General features: G+C 41.8%; 1 pseudogene; it reads left to right on the forward strand.

The window, feature by feature from the left end:
• Positions 1-2,973: 2,973 nt before the first annotated feature.
• Positions 2,974-17,807, forward strand: part of LOC132434318 (NADH dehydrogenase [ubiquinone] 1 beta subcomplex subunit 3 pseudogene) — a 136,254-nt pseudogene continuing 121,420 nt past the window's right edge.

Consider the following 17,807-nt stretch of genomic DNA (forward strand, 5'->3'; position numbering starts at 1 on the left):
AGGGGTAAGACAGGAATAAAGCCACAGACCTAACTAGAGAATGGACTTGAGGATATGGGGAGGGGGAAGGGTGAGCTGTGATAAAGCGAGAGAGAGGCATGGACGTATATACACTACCCAATGTAAGGTAGATAGCTAGTGGGAAGCAGCCGCATAGCACAGGGAGATCAGCTCGGTGCTTTGTGACTGCCTGGAGGGGTGGGATTGGGAGGGTGGGAGGGAGGGAGACTCAAGAGGGGAGAGATATGGGAACATATGTATAACTGATTCACTTTGCTATAAAGCAGAAACTAACACACCATTGTAAAGCAATTATATCCCAATAAAGATGTTAAAAACAGAAGCTGGTTTCATCAGGACCTTTCCAAAATACTCAAGTAGCGTCACTTAGGGGCCCAAGTGGCCAAGTAGGGCACAGGGATGCAGAGGGTGCCTACACGATGTCTGGAAAAGTGGGCACTCGGTAAACACCTGATAAAGAAAAGCCTGGAACACTGGAACTGCTGGCTTTGGGAGCTACAGGAACTCATGCCTTTGGCCTGGGCATGGTTGGTGGTGCTGGGCAACATTAACCTTGCCAGCAAAGGAGTTCTTAAGGGGCTTTACAGGAAGAGGACGAGAGGGATCTGGGAAGAGAAAGGAAAGCCATGTCACTTAGGGACCAGAGGTGCCAGCTTGTTCAGAGTACCTATGAGATACTTGGGAACCCAAAGAATCCCTGGTGGTGGGTGGGAGGGAGGAGAGTGGAGGGGGGATTGATTTGCATGTACCAGCGGCTGCAAGAGCAGGAAATGTGTTTCATAAATATTGGAATGACTTCATTTGTATCTACTTTTTGGTGGAGTCTGAGGACATTTGGGTTACAGAAGGTACAATGTCACAAGACTAAATCTAAAGGTCTTCTGTGCTGTGGAAGCAAAGAACAAAGGTATAATCCAGACAAAAAACTTTACACCTGGTTGTACACGGTACGGTTACGTTTCATAATGTCGTACAGGTTGGAATGCAGAAAACGCCAAAGAGGATGGGCCAGTTTTCACGTCCTTGACCTCCAGTTTCAATAGGTGACCTGAAGGACTGTCTTCCTTGTGCTGAATAGCGTCCCAGTGATACCAGGTTCTTATTCATTGTCCAGCCTTGAACACTTGTCAGTGCACCCCGTGAAAATCCAGGCCAATTTAGTTTGAAGCAGAGCCCAGAAAAGTTCTTGCACGATATACATTTAAGAGGGTTTCTTTTGGGCAAAAATAGTTACATGTGAATCCTGTTCTCAAAGGCATCCTTTATCTTCCAAGGTCACGTGGTGGTGACTCCACTTGGCAGTTGTTCCTCTGGAGCAAAACCTCAAGTGATAGAAAAGTCCATTCACCTTCTTAGGGAAATCAGATGGACTAATAGCCTTAGGGCATTGATTAGAGAGCACCCTTACCCTCAAAAGTGAGAAATCTCTAAACCAAATTTCTTGTGGCAATGTAAACTTATTTCTATTTATACGGTCTTATTAAAATTATATAATAAAGTGTATTAAAATAGCCATGCAATAAAGCCACGCATAATGGTGCTCAAGTGCTTTGAGATGTGAATATGTGGATGAGAACCTTGTCTGGCTTCTCTTTGCACCAATCTGTCAGTTTCCTTTGCCATTTCACACCCTTAACTTCATTTCATTTTCCTCTCCATATCTTCCCTGGGTCCACCTGAGTCACCTGACACGTGGTTCTCTGTCTCCCAGAACCACAGACCTGAAAAGCCACTGAAAATGCCTTCTGCGTCAGGATACCCAGGTTATAACTTCAGCCCATTCCCTTCTTTCAGACATCTCTCTTCCTCCTGCTGCCTTTGTTTCTGCATCGTCATACTTTTTTGCCATAGCTTTCAAAGCTGCCTTTATTTTTCCATTTTGGTTGTAAAAGTTCCCAGCCTGGCAAAGACAACTTCACTTTCAGAATCCTTAGGATTAGGTGTAGTTTATTCATAGTTACAACCTAGATGGTAGACAGTCCTTCCTTGATTCTTACGCTCTGCAAGTGTTTAAATGGCTGTCTTGCAAAAGGATTAGCTGGAAAAAGAACTGGGATATTCCTTAATGTATCACATCTGTGCCTTTGTATACATATATTTTATCCTAGGTTATACTTTCTTTTCCTGTTACATCCTCCTGGCTGGGAGTGAAGGAATGATATCATGGATTAAAATGCCATTTCTGGCAATTCATTTCTGACTGACATTAAACACGCCAAAAAGATGGGAGCTTAAAAGACTGTTAGAGTAATACACACAGTATTTATGTTGCCAGTAATATAACAATCGGTCTGCACTAATCAACAGTCAGCACACTAGTGGATTATGTTGATGAATGACTTGGAAGGAGACTTCCTGAATCTTAATGATAATTTTAAATATCATATACAATGAGGTTTATTTTAATGATGGCCCTAGTATCTTACTACTCGGGAAGAAAGGCACCCAAGCCTAAACCTAGCAAAGGAGGTAGGTGCCAGGGAGGAGGCTGTGCAGCAGAATGGTTAGGGTCAGACTCATCCAGATGAACAGCTCTGCTCTGGAACATATTCCCTATGGGCCCATGGAAACATTATTTAACCTCTAAGCCTTGGTTTCCTCATCTGTAAAAACAGAGTGTGTTTGTTATGAAGACTAGGCGAAAGGATGCATCCACAGTACTATCTCAGCAGAGTGCCTGGTCGAGAGTCCACTTTCAATAAACGGCAGTGAAGTAGGCATTTGCCATTATTTGGGGCTGTCCATTAACTCCACTATGCTATATTTGGGACATTCCTTATTTTACAGGTCTAATTGGGATACAGAGCTAGTGCCTGAGTATAGAACCTGCCAGAAAATGAGAGACCCTTGCTTTCCCATCCTCCCTTGTGGCTAGGGTGGCCACGTGACCCAGGCTCAGTCAGACGCATACACAGACTCTGAGTCAGGAGTTAAGAGTCACAGAGGGGCGGGATGGAGGAATGTGCCTTGATGGTAGAGAGTGGCAGCTGTAACAGCTCCTGCAGTCGATGCGGGTAGAGAGGGTAAGCAGTGCTGTGGAGATTCTCGAGTTATGTCCCTGGTGGGATCACCAGCCTGGCCTCCCTTGTTCCTGTCCATTCTCAGTCTGGCTCTGCAGCTTTCCCATTGCTTAGCTCTAAGAACTCTAATTAGGGAGGCCATTATTATGTCACTTTTTAAGCTACATACCTGAAATTCATCTGGAAATGTATTTTGAAAGGACTGTTGTTTTACCTTAATTCACAAACGCCATGAGGATGGGAAGTGTGTCTGCCCTGTTCACCCTGTATCCTGAATGCCTAGAAAATTATCCAGTTATGCAGTAAATGCTTAATAAACATTGACTGAACAGCGAGTTATGAGTACAGAAGAACAATTACAGTGACATGTTATACTCTCTTCCCCAAAGGGGTAAGAAACTACATACAAAGCAATCCCAAGCTGGTATCCCTGCTCCAGGAGAAGGTAAAGGGTGGGAGAATATACTGCTTGACACTTCTTCATTCACAAGTATAAGCATCTTCCAGAGTGGAAGGGGAGAATACCCCAGACAGGAATTTCTATATTTAAAATTTTGGTAAATGTTGAATTAGGAAAATCAAAATACTCTTCTCATGACAACTGGCTAATGATATATATATGAAAAAAAATTCTTTTAAAGTATCAAAAGACAAACAAGATAGTGAGGAATTATTGAAAGAAAAGGGAACTCAGAGAGATGAGCACAGCACTCAGGGCTATTTTTGCCCTGATGACATATGTTGAGCCACTAGAGGCAGCTGAGAAGCTAAATTATCCTGGTGGCCTCCCAGTGCTAAGGACAAAAAAAGAACTCTAGGGTGCAAAGGTGGGAACCATGTACTTCACTCTTTGGCTTTGGAGTGGGACCTACAGAGCAAAGCCCTAGGAGTCAAGTTGGAAGTCAGTCCTCACAGTGACTGCATCACAGCATTACATCACTGAGCGTCCAAGGAAATCGCAGGCTTTGAAACTGGATGAAAGTTGTATGGACTGCTAGCATTCCCAGATGCCTGGCCAAAGCAAATAAATCTTCTCTAGAAGAAAAAAAAACTTCACTTTGTGCCTCAAATTGTTTCTACAAATAATTTTTCAAATACATGGAAGACTGGCTCTTGCTCATAGTATCTTTCCTACCAATCAAAAATAACAGAAACGAACGCCGGGGGACCTCAGATATTGGAAGTATCAGAGGTAGATTATAAAACAATGCTTGGCACATTCAAGGAGATAAAGGACAGGCATAAAATTGGGGGGGGGGGAACAGAAGCTACACATTTCTGTGAGACAAAAATAGAAATTCTAGAATTGAAAAAATACCATAGTAAAAATTTAAAACTTAGTGGACAGGTTTAGAAATGACACAGCTGACAAGAAGATGATAGGTTAGAAGAAATTACCCAAAAAGAAGCATGAGGTGACCAAAAAAAGAACAGAAAGTAAGAGACATAGGATATGTGAGAAGGTAACTTTTTTTTTTTTGCGGTATGCGAGCCTCTCACTGCTGTGGCCTCTCCCATTGCGGAGCACAGGCTCCGGATGTGCAGGCTCAGCGGCCACGGCTCACGGGCCCAGCCGCTCCGCGGCATGTGGGATCTTCCCGGACCGGGGCACGAACCCGTGTCCCCTGCATCAGCAGGCGGACTCTCAACCACTGCGCCACCAGGGAAGCCCAAGAAGGTAACATTTTTAACTGGAAGAGAGAGAAACATGGCAGAGGAGATTAAGAGATTATGACTTAGAATTGTCTAGAACTGATGCAAGGCATTAATTCACAATAAGAAATGTAATGAATCTCACGTAGAATAAATAAAAAGAAACCCAAATCTAGAGCGTGCAGTCACAGAAAGAGCAAGCTAAAAAGCAGCCAGAGACAGACAGATTCCCTTCAAAGGAGCAGCAACTAGACTAACAGCTGATGTCTCCACAGCAAACATGGAAGCTGGAAGAAAGCAGAGTAACCTTAGTAAGCTGGAAGAAAAGAATGTCTGGCTCAGAACTTTTTTTCTTTTGGCTACGCCACTCAGCTTGTGGGATCTCAGTTTCCCGAGCAGGGATTGAACCCAAGCCCTCGGCAGTGCAAACACGGAGTCCTAACCACTGGATCGCCAGGGACTCCCCTCAGAACTTTTATTTTTTGAAACTATCCCACAGAAAGAAGGTGGAATAAACATTTTCAGACAAATGGAAATTCAGAGAGCATGCCACAAACCCATGTAAACTAAAGGACATTTTAAGGGAATTCTGTGAGGCAGGAGGAAAATAATCCCAGAAGGTCAGAGATGCATGGAGGGTAAGAAAAGTAGTATGTGGGTAATCCTAAATGAGATTGACCATATAAAACAAAAGCAGTGTCTTGTAGAGATTATACCATGCAGAGAAAGAAGAGTATATTTGCGTATAAATGGGGAGGGAGTGAATTAAGTTAAAGAGCTCTAAGATCCTGGCATTGTTGACAGGAGGGTAAATGGACATGAAACTTTGACATTAGACTTTGGCAGTTCAAGAAAGCGTGCTGTGACTTGTACGAAAACGACTGAAAACAGTAAAAGAGTATACAACAGTAAAAGTGTATTTCGAGGGAATCACAGATGGAAAAAATTGAATCATAAAACTAATCCATCCAAAAAATGACAGGAAAGGGGAGGAAAAAACACAAAACAGCTGACAAAACTGCATAATTTAAAATCCGATAACTGCATTTAACTTAAACAGACTAAGTGCTCCAGTCAAAAGAAAAGGACTCTCAGAATAACAATATTCAAATATAGGCAGCATACAAGAAACAAATATGAGGATATTAAAGAGCTGAAAGTAAGAAAAAAAGATCTGCCATCTAGGAATTAAGAAAGCTGGTATAGCCATATTAATAAAAGGTTACTAAAGAGAAGGTGGTCACTGTAAAACTCAGGTTCAATTCACCAGGAAAATATGGTAGTTTCTACCTGTGCACATTTAGTAACATGTCTGAAATGAACACAAGTATCAGGAAAAAAAATTCTCACTATGATTGGGAATTTGTCTAACACATATTCTCTATGTGTAACAAGCAGACAAAATTAGTGAAATACAGAAAATGCTAAAATGCAATTAGTAAACAACCAGTTGGACTTACGTAGACCACTGATCTCAACTGTGAACACTAAGAACACATAGCGCACTGACAAAACTGATTATATACTTGGCATCGGAAGACTGAAAGAGTTAGTGCCCTGAATACAATGCAATTATGCTGGGGAAAAAAAAACTAACAAAAAATAAACATAAAATCCTCACATATTTGGAGGTTAAGACCAACATTTATAAATAGCTTATGAGCCAAAGTATAAGTTATACAATCAGAAAATGCTTTGAACGAAATGATAAACGATTACACACTAAAACTTGTGAGATGCAGTTAAAGCAGTAATTCATGAAAACTACATAGCCTAAAATGTATTTATTAGGAAAAACAGAAAATTCCAACAAGAAATGAGCTAACCACCCACTGCAAGTAGTTAGAAAAAAGAACAGCAAAGTAAATCCAAAGAAAGTAGGACAAGGGTAAATTAAACAAATAGAAAATAAACATATACTAGAAATGACAGTAAGGCAAAAAGTTGGTTCTTTGGCAAGTCTGATCAAAGAAAGAGCAAAAGTACAGTTAATTAATACCAAGGATGAAACACCAAATGAAACCTGCATTTGAAAGGTAATGAAGATATTATAAATATGCCAGAAAGTTGAAAATTTGGATGAAATGTGCTATTAAAGAAATATCCAATTTACCCAAACTGACACAAGAATATTAGGAAACCCAAATATTCCTATTAAAATAAACCAGTAATTCTAGAACTTCCCTCAAAGATAACTCCAGGCCTAGTTAACGTTACCAATTAAAATCAAACGAAGAAACCAACCAACGTACAGAAATACTACCGTCCAGACGACCTACTAGAAATCTTCAAGGAATGTGAATGGCGTTCTCGTAGCTTACAAAACTGTCAAAGGGCCAAGATATGCCAACAGTGCCTACTCCAAGTTTACTCCTTTAAAAGATGCCATCAGATACATTTCTTTATCTACCTGATGACAGCCGAGCCTCTCAGAGTATGTGCTGTGGGAGTGGCGAACCAAGAGGAAAATTGCTGATTTGGACTTGCTTCTATAGGGGAACACTTGTGAGATGGAAGTGAAAGAACCCTTGTCTTTGAGGGCAGAGCCTGGCTTGTACATGGTGTGGGTGAGGACCCCAAGGAGGCAGGCAGGAGGGCCATTTGCTGGGGTCTCCCAGTTGTGAATGACTTCAGCTGTAGACTTTGGATGTTCTGTCCAAAGGAGGTTACCCACAGGCATTGTAACGAATGTGTACACATGGGTGTTTGTGTGCTGGAAGCGGTAATTTGCAAAATGTTAACATATAAGAAGTACTAACATTTCCATGGCCCCATTTCGGCATTAGCAAGTCATTTCTATTTATTTATTTATTTTGGGGTCTTCGTTTCTGTGCGAGGGCTTTCTCTAGTTGCGGCAAGTCTATTTTATCTGTTATGAGTATTGCTACTCCAGCTTTCTTTTAGTTCCATTTGCATGGAATATCTTTTTCCATCCCCTCACTTTCAGTCTGAATGTGTCCCTAGGTCTGAAGTGGTTCTCTTGTAGACAGCATATATATGGGTCTTGTTTTTGTATCCATTCAGCAAGCCTGTGTCTTTTATTTATTTATTTTTGGCTGTGTTCGTTTCTGTGCGTGGGCTTTGTCTAGTTGCGGCGAGTGGGGGCCCCTCTTCATCGCGGTTCGCGGGCCTCTCACTGTCGTGGCCTCTCGTTGCAGAGCACAAGCTCCAGACGCACAGGCTCAGTAGTTGTGGCCCACGGGCCCAGCTGCTCTGCGGCATGTGGGATCCTCCCAGACCAGGGCTCGAACCCGTGTCCCCTGCATTGGCAGGCAGATTCTCAACCACTGCGCCACCAGGGAAGCCCCAGCAAGTCATTTTTTAATATACTTTGGAAAAAATGGAAGAAGCCAGGGGCTAATGGGTGGGGAGGGTGGGCCTCCCAGTATTTCACTTCACCAGATTATCCTACACAATGAGAATCCTTCCTGTTTTACTGTCATGGCGATGACTTTGTCATCCCTCAGCTGCCGGAGAGAAGCCTGGGAATCCTCCAGACTCCTCTCTCTGGTTCCTGAGATCCCTCATAGTCTCCGATGCGCGCACTGCTTCTTTGTCCTGGAAGCGATTCCTTTTTCGCTTTTGCCTGCAATGCTTCCCAACCCAGACCCCACAGGGCCAGATTCACACCTACTCAGCTCAGAACTCATCCCACCAGGGAGCCCTGGCCACCTAGGCTGCACCTCCCTCAGCCCAGGTGGGCCGATTCCACAGCCCACACTCTTAGCCTCTGGTCTTCATTTGACTCAAAAGCTATGCATTCATTTTAGGATTGGGGTAAGTTTTGCCACAGGGACCTCCAGAAAAGTAAAACCAACATTCACATTCTCCAAGAGTCTGTGAGAAGGCCCCGTTTCCCAAACCGCTGATGACACTGGCTACTATTATTAAAAACTGTAACAACACCTTGAAGAGAGTAATTAATACGCTGTTTTAACTGTTTCGTTTTAACTGTTTCAGTCTCCAGATCTTAGACAACTAGTGATACCATTTTTCTCTCCCCAATTTTTATTGAAAACAGGTTTTTTGCGGGCTTTTTCTTACTGATTTGCATACAGCTCCTTATAGAGTAAGGTCACTAAAATGATGTTTATGGCATAGATTGCAAACGTTTTTCCCCAGTTTGACACATTACTAATTGTTGTGTGTGATAGTGTCTTGTTCATTTATTGGTTTGCTTGTTAATATTGTCTGTCTTTCCCCACTAGAATAAATTCCATGATACGGAAAAATCTTCATTTATCTTGGTCATGGCCACACCCCTAGCACCTACTACAAGGCATGGCACATAGTAAATGATCAATAAATCTGTTGAATAAAATACATGAATATCAGTGATAGGCCAGACCCTGTGGTGGTGCTAAGGATGTACAGATAAAAGAAACCTCCTTGACTTCACAATGCTCTCAGTCCAGGGGCTGGCTCTAAGCATATACTTAGAACCACGCTTCCAGAGCCGGTAAGATCCTTACACAAAGGGGACTGAGACAGAGGGAAGCAAATTCTAAGGTGACCCCCCGCCCCATAATCTCTGCCCCCTGCTTTTGCAAAATTCTCTACTCTTGAGTGTGAGCTAGACCTAGTGACTGACTTCTCACAGTAGAACACAACAGAAACGATGGGATGCCACTTCCAAGATTAGGTTATAGAAAGATAGACTTCTATCTTGTCCTCTCTGTCTCTCTCAGAACCTTTGCTCTGAGGGGAAGTGAGCAGTCAAGTTGTGAGCTGAGGGGGCAAAGCCAGGGAAAAACCGAGACTTGTGGTCCGACAGGCCACAAGGAACTGGATCCTGTCATCAACCCCATGAATGAGTTTAGAAGCAGATCATCCCTTAGTCAAGCCTTCAGCTGAGACCACAGCTCTGGCCAATAACCTGACTGTAACCTCCCTAGAGATCGTGAACCAGAGGCATCCAGCAAGACCTCACCCTTATTCTTGAGCCATCGACTGAGATGATAAATGTTTGTTGTTTTAAGCCACGAAGTTTGGGGTTAATTTTGTTAATCAGCAGTAGACAACCAACACAGAGACCTAGAGAGTTGATGCATAATTTTCCCAGGTTCATACCTACAGTAAGGTAGTAGTCAGCAGTATCTAGAATTCACATTACTTCCATATTTTTCCATGCAGTTATCTCCCCATGAGAAGGGAATGGAAAAGAAGGAAAGCAGTGAAAGTATTAGGAAAGACACTTGAGAGTAAGTGCTCTCTTACCCCCTTTCCCTTTTTCAAGCACATCTAAGAGAAAGCATCAGTCCTACTAAACATTAATGTTTTCTTGCTAGGACTCCAAGAGAGAGAAAAGTCTGCAGTATCTTTAGAGAGTTTCAGTGATGATCAAAGAAGGAAGCACTATATATTTTCCCCACTGCTACCCTTTATTCTTTCCCATCTTGCACCTTTGACATTTTTACTCAGGTTGGCATCCCCACAGAAACAGCTGCAGAACCAGAAATGGAGGGCCCAGGAGGCATCCATGAGTGAGAACAGAAGGATGGTGGGGCAGAAGTCTTATTTCTTTTTATGCCTCAGTAAGTTCTTAGCACAGTACCAACTAGCTAGGCACCTCGTAAATGATTCTGAGCTCATTATTTGGCCTCATAGAAGCATGCAAAAGGACTCCACTGGGATCTACTTTTAGAATTACCAGGAAAATAAAATAAAAGTTGCATCTGTAAGTTCTGACCCTCAGCTTTACAGGAACACACATTGTGAGAAAGGCCTAAATCAAGGATACAACAAAAAAAAATGCAGTTTGACGGAGTGAGAATCTCTCATTAGGACCAAGTGAGAGGATGCTGGTGGAGGCACTTAGCAAACTCAGGTGCTCACGGTTAGAATGAACACCTGAGTTACTGTGAGTTATTATGACTACCGAAGAAAGGCCTGATCACCTCCCATCAGACCAGAATGGGACTCTCTACCACATATATATATTTTTGATGGTTGCAGCAATGTCCTCAGCTTTAACAGCCAAAAATCAAAAAAACCAAACTTGATTTTTTTTTTTTAGGTAAACTTCTAGACAGCAGTGGCTATATAACAAAGTACTAAGCAGCGAGATGAAGGATGAAATATGTGGTAGAGGTTTTAAGAAAAATATGGATTTCCTGATTTAAAAAAAGGAATAAACTTAAATGACATATGCCCTTGTGCTTCATCCTCAGCTCTTTCCCTTTTTGCTTATCTGGAACACAGTTACAATGGCTGCAGATGCAGCAGCCATCTTGTGACCACAGGAAAAATTAACTTGCTAAGGGTGGTGGAGATGGACAGGAGGAGAAAACAGAGTCCCTGATGGAATCGGTAAGCCACTACTGGCACTGGGCTGCTACTAGTTACTGAACCAGGTTCCTTTTGCCTGATACACAGCAAGCCAAAACACCGAGACACCGAGGTCTGCAGCAAGGAGGGGGTTTATTCACAAGGCAGCCAAGCAAGGAGACAAGGGAAGGTCTCAGAACCGCCTCCCCAAAGGCGAGGGGCTCGGGGTTTTTATGGGATGAGAAATAAAGCAGCAGGGTGGTCCGAGGCGTGGGAAGCATGGGGAAAGGTGATTGGAAAAAGGTGTGGTAATCATGGTTCTGTGCAGGCGCCAACTAAGCCTCTGCAGGTTCAAATGGAAGCACTTAGCATGGTAGGCCCTCTGAGGTCAAAAGGTCACCGAGCAGCCACTCGTGCATGCCCAGTTGCGGAGTTGGTGGTCCTAGCCAGTCTCAACCAGCTGAGCTTGAACTAGACACAGTTGACTCCATGTTCTGGGAGAACAGCTGGGGCAAACATCTTGTTTAGGCTGTGTGCTGCTTGGAGGACATGCAAGTCTTTTGTAGGAACAATTAAAGGGACCTTGATGGAAGGCCGGTCAAATGAACTTGACTAATGATTACCCCCAGTTTCACTACCTCCAGACTCCTTGTTATGAGAGCAAGAACCATCATTTTACTAAACCTTTAAAATCATGGATTAGTTATGCTACTCACAGCTGAATGCAATCATAGCTGGTTTATCTACCCCTATAAAACACAAAATCAACTGTATGTAAAATAATAAAAAGTCTATGTTGAGTTGCAGGTGCCTGGTCTGGTGGTTGAAAGACTCACCATCTAATTAAGTGATCTGCTCATACTCACAGGCTCACAGCACATGAGGTTCAAATCTGTGTTACTGCAAAGTGATACATTTCTACATGCAGTTGATCTTTGTGGTCACTTTTGAACGTTAAATCTTCTAACACTGAGAGTCTGGATTTTACTTAAGTAGAGGTACTATGTCCTACAACTCAGAAAACAGGAGGAATTTTAACTCCATGATCAGAATTTCTCTAAATGGTTTATGATTTTCCAATGGCTACAACATTAAGCTCCAGAATACACGTATTTTACCAAATAACTCATCTAATTCAGGACACGTGACATCCCTTTAGAGATTCAGTTGACGAGCCCATTCATTACATTCATAAGGAAAAAAGTGGGCAAAATATCATTTGAAAGGGATGCTGACCAAGGGCTGCTGACCAAGGGCTGCTTGAGCGTCCTTTTGAACCTTGGGAGTCTTCACATAGCTTTTAGCCTGTATTTTGGCTGTGCACCCCTCAAAACTGAAATCTTGCTATGTTAACAGCTTTCTAGGGAAGGGATTTCAGTGTTTCTCATTTTTTTTTTTTTAAAATACAGCCGACCTAAGAAATACTTTTGAACAAAAGGGTACAGTTGAGAAATACCTCCTTGACTAACCTTCTTTAAATTCATATTAAATGTTAGCTTATTAAAGGCACTAAGAAGTCTCATAGTAAAAACACCTGTTTATATTTTAGCTCGGCATAGCTCATAGAGCCCTTTTCTTGTACAATGATCACTGCCATAGACCACTTAGAATATCCCTGAAATCTAGAATACCAGTTTTCACAATTCAAATATTCTTCCTTGAATTTTTTCCAGCCTTAAGTTGTTTTGCTCACTATTAGGAAAACTCATTAAAGACAATATTAGAACAGAACTAACCTGCTTTGCAAATTCAGTCACATTAAATAACTTCAACAGATAGCTGGTGGGAAGCAGCCGCATAGCACAGGGAGATCAGCTCGGTGATTTTTGACCACCTGGAGGGATGGGATAGAGAGGGTGGGAGGGAGGGAGACGCAAGAGGGAGGGGATACGGGGATATATGTATATGTATAGCTGATTCACTTTGTCATAAAGCAGAAACTAACACACCATTGTAAAACAATTATACTCCAATAAAGATGTTAAAAAAATAACTTCATTTCCTCTTCACTAACTAAGCATCTCCAAGACTCCTTGTGTTGCAAAAATCCTATGACTTTATTCTTTTCTGGGTAGAGAAGTTTTGTCTAGTTAATGGTATCTCTTTGGATGCTACTTCCAATTGGTTGGACAGACACCACTGTTCTCTCTATCCCAAAGTGGATATGCACTGGGGTAGTAAATCACCTCTTCCTCTCTGCACAAGTATTTGACTCTCCTTATTTCCAGAGCTGATGAAAGCTACATGTGGACTCTATTAACATAGTCTGTAGGACTTTAGAAAAGGTTTGGGGACATGGGGCAGACTTAAGGGTAGAGATCAGCTGACTCTCAATGTCCACTGAAAACACTTTCAAGCAGAAAGGACACAGACTCCTCCACAAATAATACCACCCAGAGTCAGCCTACACAGAGTTGTTAACAAAGCAAAGCAGTTAGTGACATCTTTCTCTTAAAGCTTTTGAAATTGCAAGAGTATCTGTTTCCTAGAGTGGCAGGGTATGCAGTCAAGCCTTTTAAACTAAGTTTGTTGGGTTGGTCTTTCACTTAAACCACACTTTTAGGAAGATTGCTTTTATTTTACTAATTTGACAAAGATTTACTGAGCACCCACCTTTTGCAAAGCACCATGTCAAAAATTCTGAGGGTGTGAGAGATTGTGTTTAAGTCAACCACAAAATTAACTCCCATCCCACTGCCCTTAAGATGCAACTTTAACACTCCTATTGGGAAGAGTGGTCTATAGTCCTTCTTCCTTGCAATTGGATGGGCTTGTGTGACTCTTGTGATCAGAGAATGGTGGAAGTGACACAAACTTCTGAGGCTAGGTCGTAACAGGAGAGACAGCTTCCACCCAGCTCAATGGAATTTTCTCTCAAAGCTTTCAACTGCCCTGTAAGCAGTTTTACTGCCCTGAGCTGCCATGCTAGGAGGAAGCCCAAACTAGCTCATCCGGACAGACGACAAGGAGAAGCCCCGAGACTGCATGAAGTGTGATAGATGCCAGCCAGCCCCCAGCTGCTCCAGTCCCTACTCCCACTGTCCCAGCTCCAGCTGCCATCTGTCTGTAGCTGCATGGTAGACCCTAAACCAGAGCTGCCACACCAAGTGCTCCCCAAATTCCTGACTCATAGAGACCATGTAGTGTAAAGAAATGAATGTCTTAAGCCATCTGAAATCCAGGTGGGAAGACCAACTACACATATAAGGAGAACAAGAGTGAATGAAGGGAGGAGGCAGACCAACAAGGCTAGCAATTAGCTAAATACGGCAACAGACTGACTCATTTTCAAACTGGTGTGGAGAAGCCACTTTCTAATCTCAGACCTGTCACATGCTGTTGCTGAGAGTCCCAACAGGGCTTGAACAGCAAAGAGTTGTCAAGGAATTGGGCAATTTTTAAATCCATTTTCTGATTTACAGTCAACGGCAGAAATTCCCACAAGTTTGAAGTAAGGTGTAGCATTTTTATGGGAATAAAAATAAGCATATTCATGAATTATGTTATTTGATCATAAAACCCCAATAGGTTGTCAATTGGTTCAACTTTGCAATTCTGCTAAATCATTTATTTAAAAAAACTAAAAGACGTCTGGCTCAAATTAATCAATTAAACATATGCATGCTTACTCTTGGCAGAGAAGCAATATAGTAAACTGACAAAAATCATAGGACATAATCCATGACGTGAAGTGGTTTAAAACTTCACTGGGTATTTTAAACAATCACAGAATCACACGCGAACAGGCACAAATAGTTAGCAACAGTAAGGAAGAAATGTTAAGTGCACAGTGTTAGATACATTCTAAAAACAGAGTTTAATACATTTCTGTCTTAAAGTTGTCTTTGCTTCAGTCTACCCTTGCCCCAAACCCTTTTTACGGTTCTGACCTAGTCCTGATAGTGAAAATTCAAGCTCCACTAGGTTGGATCTCCCATTTTGTACGCCCTGGTCTTTGTCCTAAAGATGACAATGAAAAACATTTCCTGCACCACCTACTTTGCCTAGACTGTCTTCAAATATCTAGAGTAGGATTTCTCAAAATGTACTTCATAGAACATTGTTACTATAAGATTTCTTGCAAAAAAATTTTGAAATAAGTTCTTCATGTTATATCCTTTACAATGCACATTAATATATTAAAGGCTCTGAGAAGTCCTGTAGTTAAGAAATCTACATAATTTTGACTAATCATGGGTTTCCCAAACTTTTTTGAACACAGAAACTTCCCTTCCTTCCTTGCCCACCTCCTTCTTCCTTCCCTTTTTTTTGGTCATTGTTTCACATAATACTTATCATTTTCAGTACTGCTGCTTAGGGACAAAGAGTGATAAAGTGGAGTGAGTTTTACCCTCTTTTGTTTCTTAACTATATGGCCTTAGCTAACTTTTCTGAGCTGTTTATCTGCAAAAGAGGAATAGGTATAAGAAATTCTACCTTACAGAGTTATTGTGAGGTGATAGATAAGTAACAGCTTTTGTTTCCCTTTCCTTAGAGAATTAACTTTCCCCTTAAAGGTGGGACCAGAATAGACCACCATTGATCCTTGTACCTAATATTGAACCAATCACAAACTCTGCTCTTTTGTAGGGATGCTGGACCCAAAAGAAAATAAAACTTGGCCAAAATTTTTTCCTTGCTAGAGTCCTCTGGCTTGGACCCTGGCAATCCTGGAAAGCTTGGAAAGGCAGAAGCATGTGGTGATTAAGCCCTTAGCATCTTAGATCCAGACTGCCTGGGTTCAAATCCCATTTCCACCATTTATTAGCTGCATGGCCTAGGGAAGTTACTTAACTCTCTGTGTCCCAGTTTCTCCATCTGTAGAATGGGAACAATAGTAGTAGCTACATCATAGGATTGTTATGAATGTTAAATAATTAATACTTTGAATAGGGTCTAGAATGACATGTTAATTATTACAGGCTTATAAATACAGAAGTAGGTATAAAATTGAACTGGCTCCATTTTAGATCTAAAATAGCCAAATAGTTGAGGCAAAATTTTGGTACTATACTGTGCTTTCTGTTTGGAACTATGTCAGTTTTCTACTTTGCTACCTTGACCCTGACTTCAGGAATGACACTGCCACTATGATCTTCTTGAGTCATCTATAACTTCTTTGTCATGCTCTTTCAGGCTCTCAAGCCTTGAGAGGTCCAAAAAAATTAGATAAATTTTTCTATATTACTCTGACAGACTCTGTTAACCCCCAGTAGGACAAGTTGACATCCTTCTAATGCATAATGATTGGGTTGAATGAGGAGATTTGGCTGAAGTGGTTGTCATCATGGATGTGCAGGCATAAGAAGTTGGTAGGGTGCAAAGTGGGCAACATGAAAATTTCACAAGGTTGAGATAAGGGCAAAGCTCAGCGTGTGGAGTGGGCTGGAAAATGCTCTTAGCACAGTGCTTATTAATATCTGCTAAAGAACCCGAACTTTGTTGCTGTAAACAAGACCAGATAATTACATGTTCATTCTAAGAGCAACTTTGAGATGAAAATTGAGGCATTTGTCAAAGGGAACAGGAAAGTGACTTGTACTAAACCAAAACACAGACTTTTAGTCTTAACATCTGACAGCTTTGGCCCTTGTCAGGAAAGATTTGTTACTTTAGGTAATGATTATAATTAGCATTCTCATCCATGAAGGCTCTTATCCTCTCATCTTCTAGAGGAGCATGCTGAAAGGAATGTGATATGTACAAATAATCTTTGGGAGGGACATACATTTTTCCACTCTTTTGGGATGTATTTACTGTTCCCTTTACCTCAATAATTTATCCAAGGTGAAAGGAACTTTCGGGTCATAGAGTCACAGGCAAATAAAGTGACCACCCTCCAGCACTGCAGCAGACATTTTCCCCCCACTGCTGACTCACAAGCAGGTGAACAAGCAAACAAACAGAGGAAGTGTCAAACCCAATTTGTTTATGGTTACAGCCTCCCTGTGGTGGCTGGTTGCCCCCTGTCTGCTCCTAAAGGTAAAATATTTTTTCAGGGAAGCAGTTCATCAGAATTACCAAGGTTTAAAGGAATTCTTTTAATCCAAAATTTGATTTTTCTCCGATCCTTTTTGAGTTGCATATACAAATACAGAGGCTGATGTGAAAACGGTGATGTAAATAAAAACACAAAGAAGCTGACTCATTTCCAAGTCAAATTTCGTTTTCATTCTTCAGGGTTAATATACTGTCCCTTTTCATCTTTCTTTTCATTCCCATCCTTTTAGATTAAGTGAAAGTTAGCACCAAATCAATGACATAACTGACTTTCATCCTGGTCAAATGGTCAGCAGGGGATTATCTCTGCTACTATCGTTGACATTATCACAGAAGCACACCTGAGTGGCTTGTGCTATGGTGCGTGTCGTTAAAGAGACCACGCCCAAGCTCCTCTTCTGTCTGCTGTCTGCCAAGCACTAGATTTTGTGCTGCATGGGTGCTATGAAGGGGTCTAGGATGAGATTCTTAACTGTGATCAATTAAAGAAGATAAATAGCATTCTCAGTTTTAAATAGTGTATCCAGGCCCTGAAGTAGATGTGCCCCTAAAGTCATACATATTAATGGGCAAATGACCTATATGGACAATAATTACTATTAAAGTAGAAGGTGAAAGTAAGTCCTTCTGTCTGAATTTTCCAGATGATTTAGAAAGTCAAATTTGAGCGGGTTCAGTAGGAAGGTAAGGGGCAGCTTTTATGGCAGGGAGAAGTGGGCAGTGGGCAAGCATGCGGTGTTTTGTCAAGAAAGTGAAACTGTTCCACTGGGCCAGAGGTTTAGTGAAAAGGTGGTCAGGGATAAGACAGGAAAGTGGGCTGTGATCGGATCGTGGAGGCCTTCACAT

The sequence above is a fragment of the Delphinus delphis genome, chromosome 11 (assembly GCF_949987515.2).
Source record: "Delphinus delphis chromosome 11, mDelDel1.2, whole genome shotgun sequence".
NCBI lineage: Eukaryota > Metazoa > Chordata > Mammalia > Artiodactyla > Delphinidae > Delphinus > Delphinus delphis.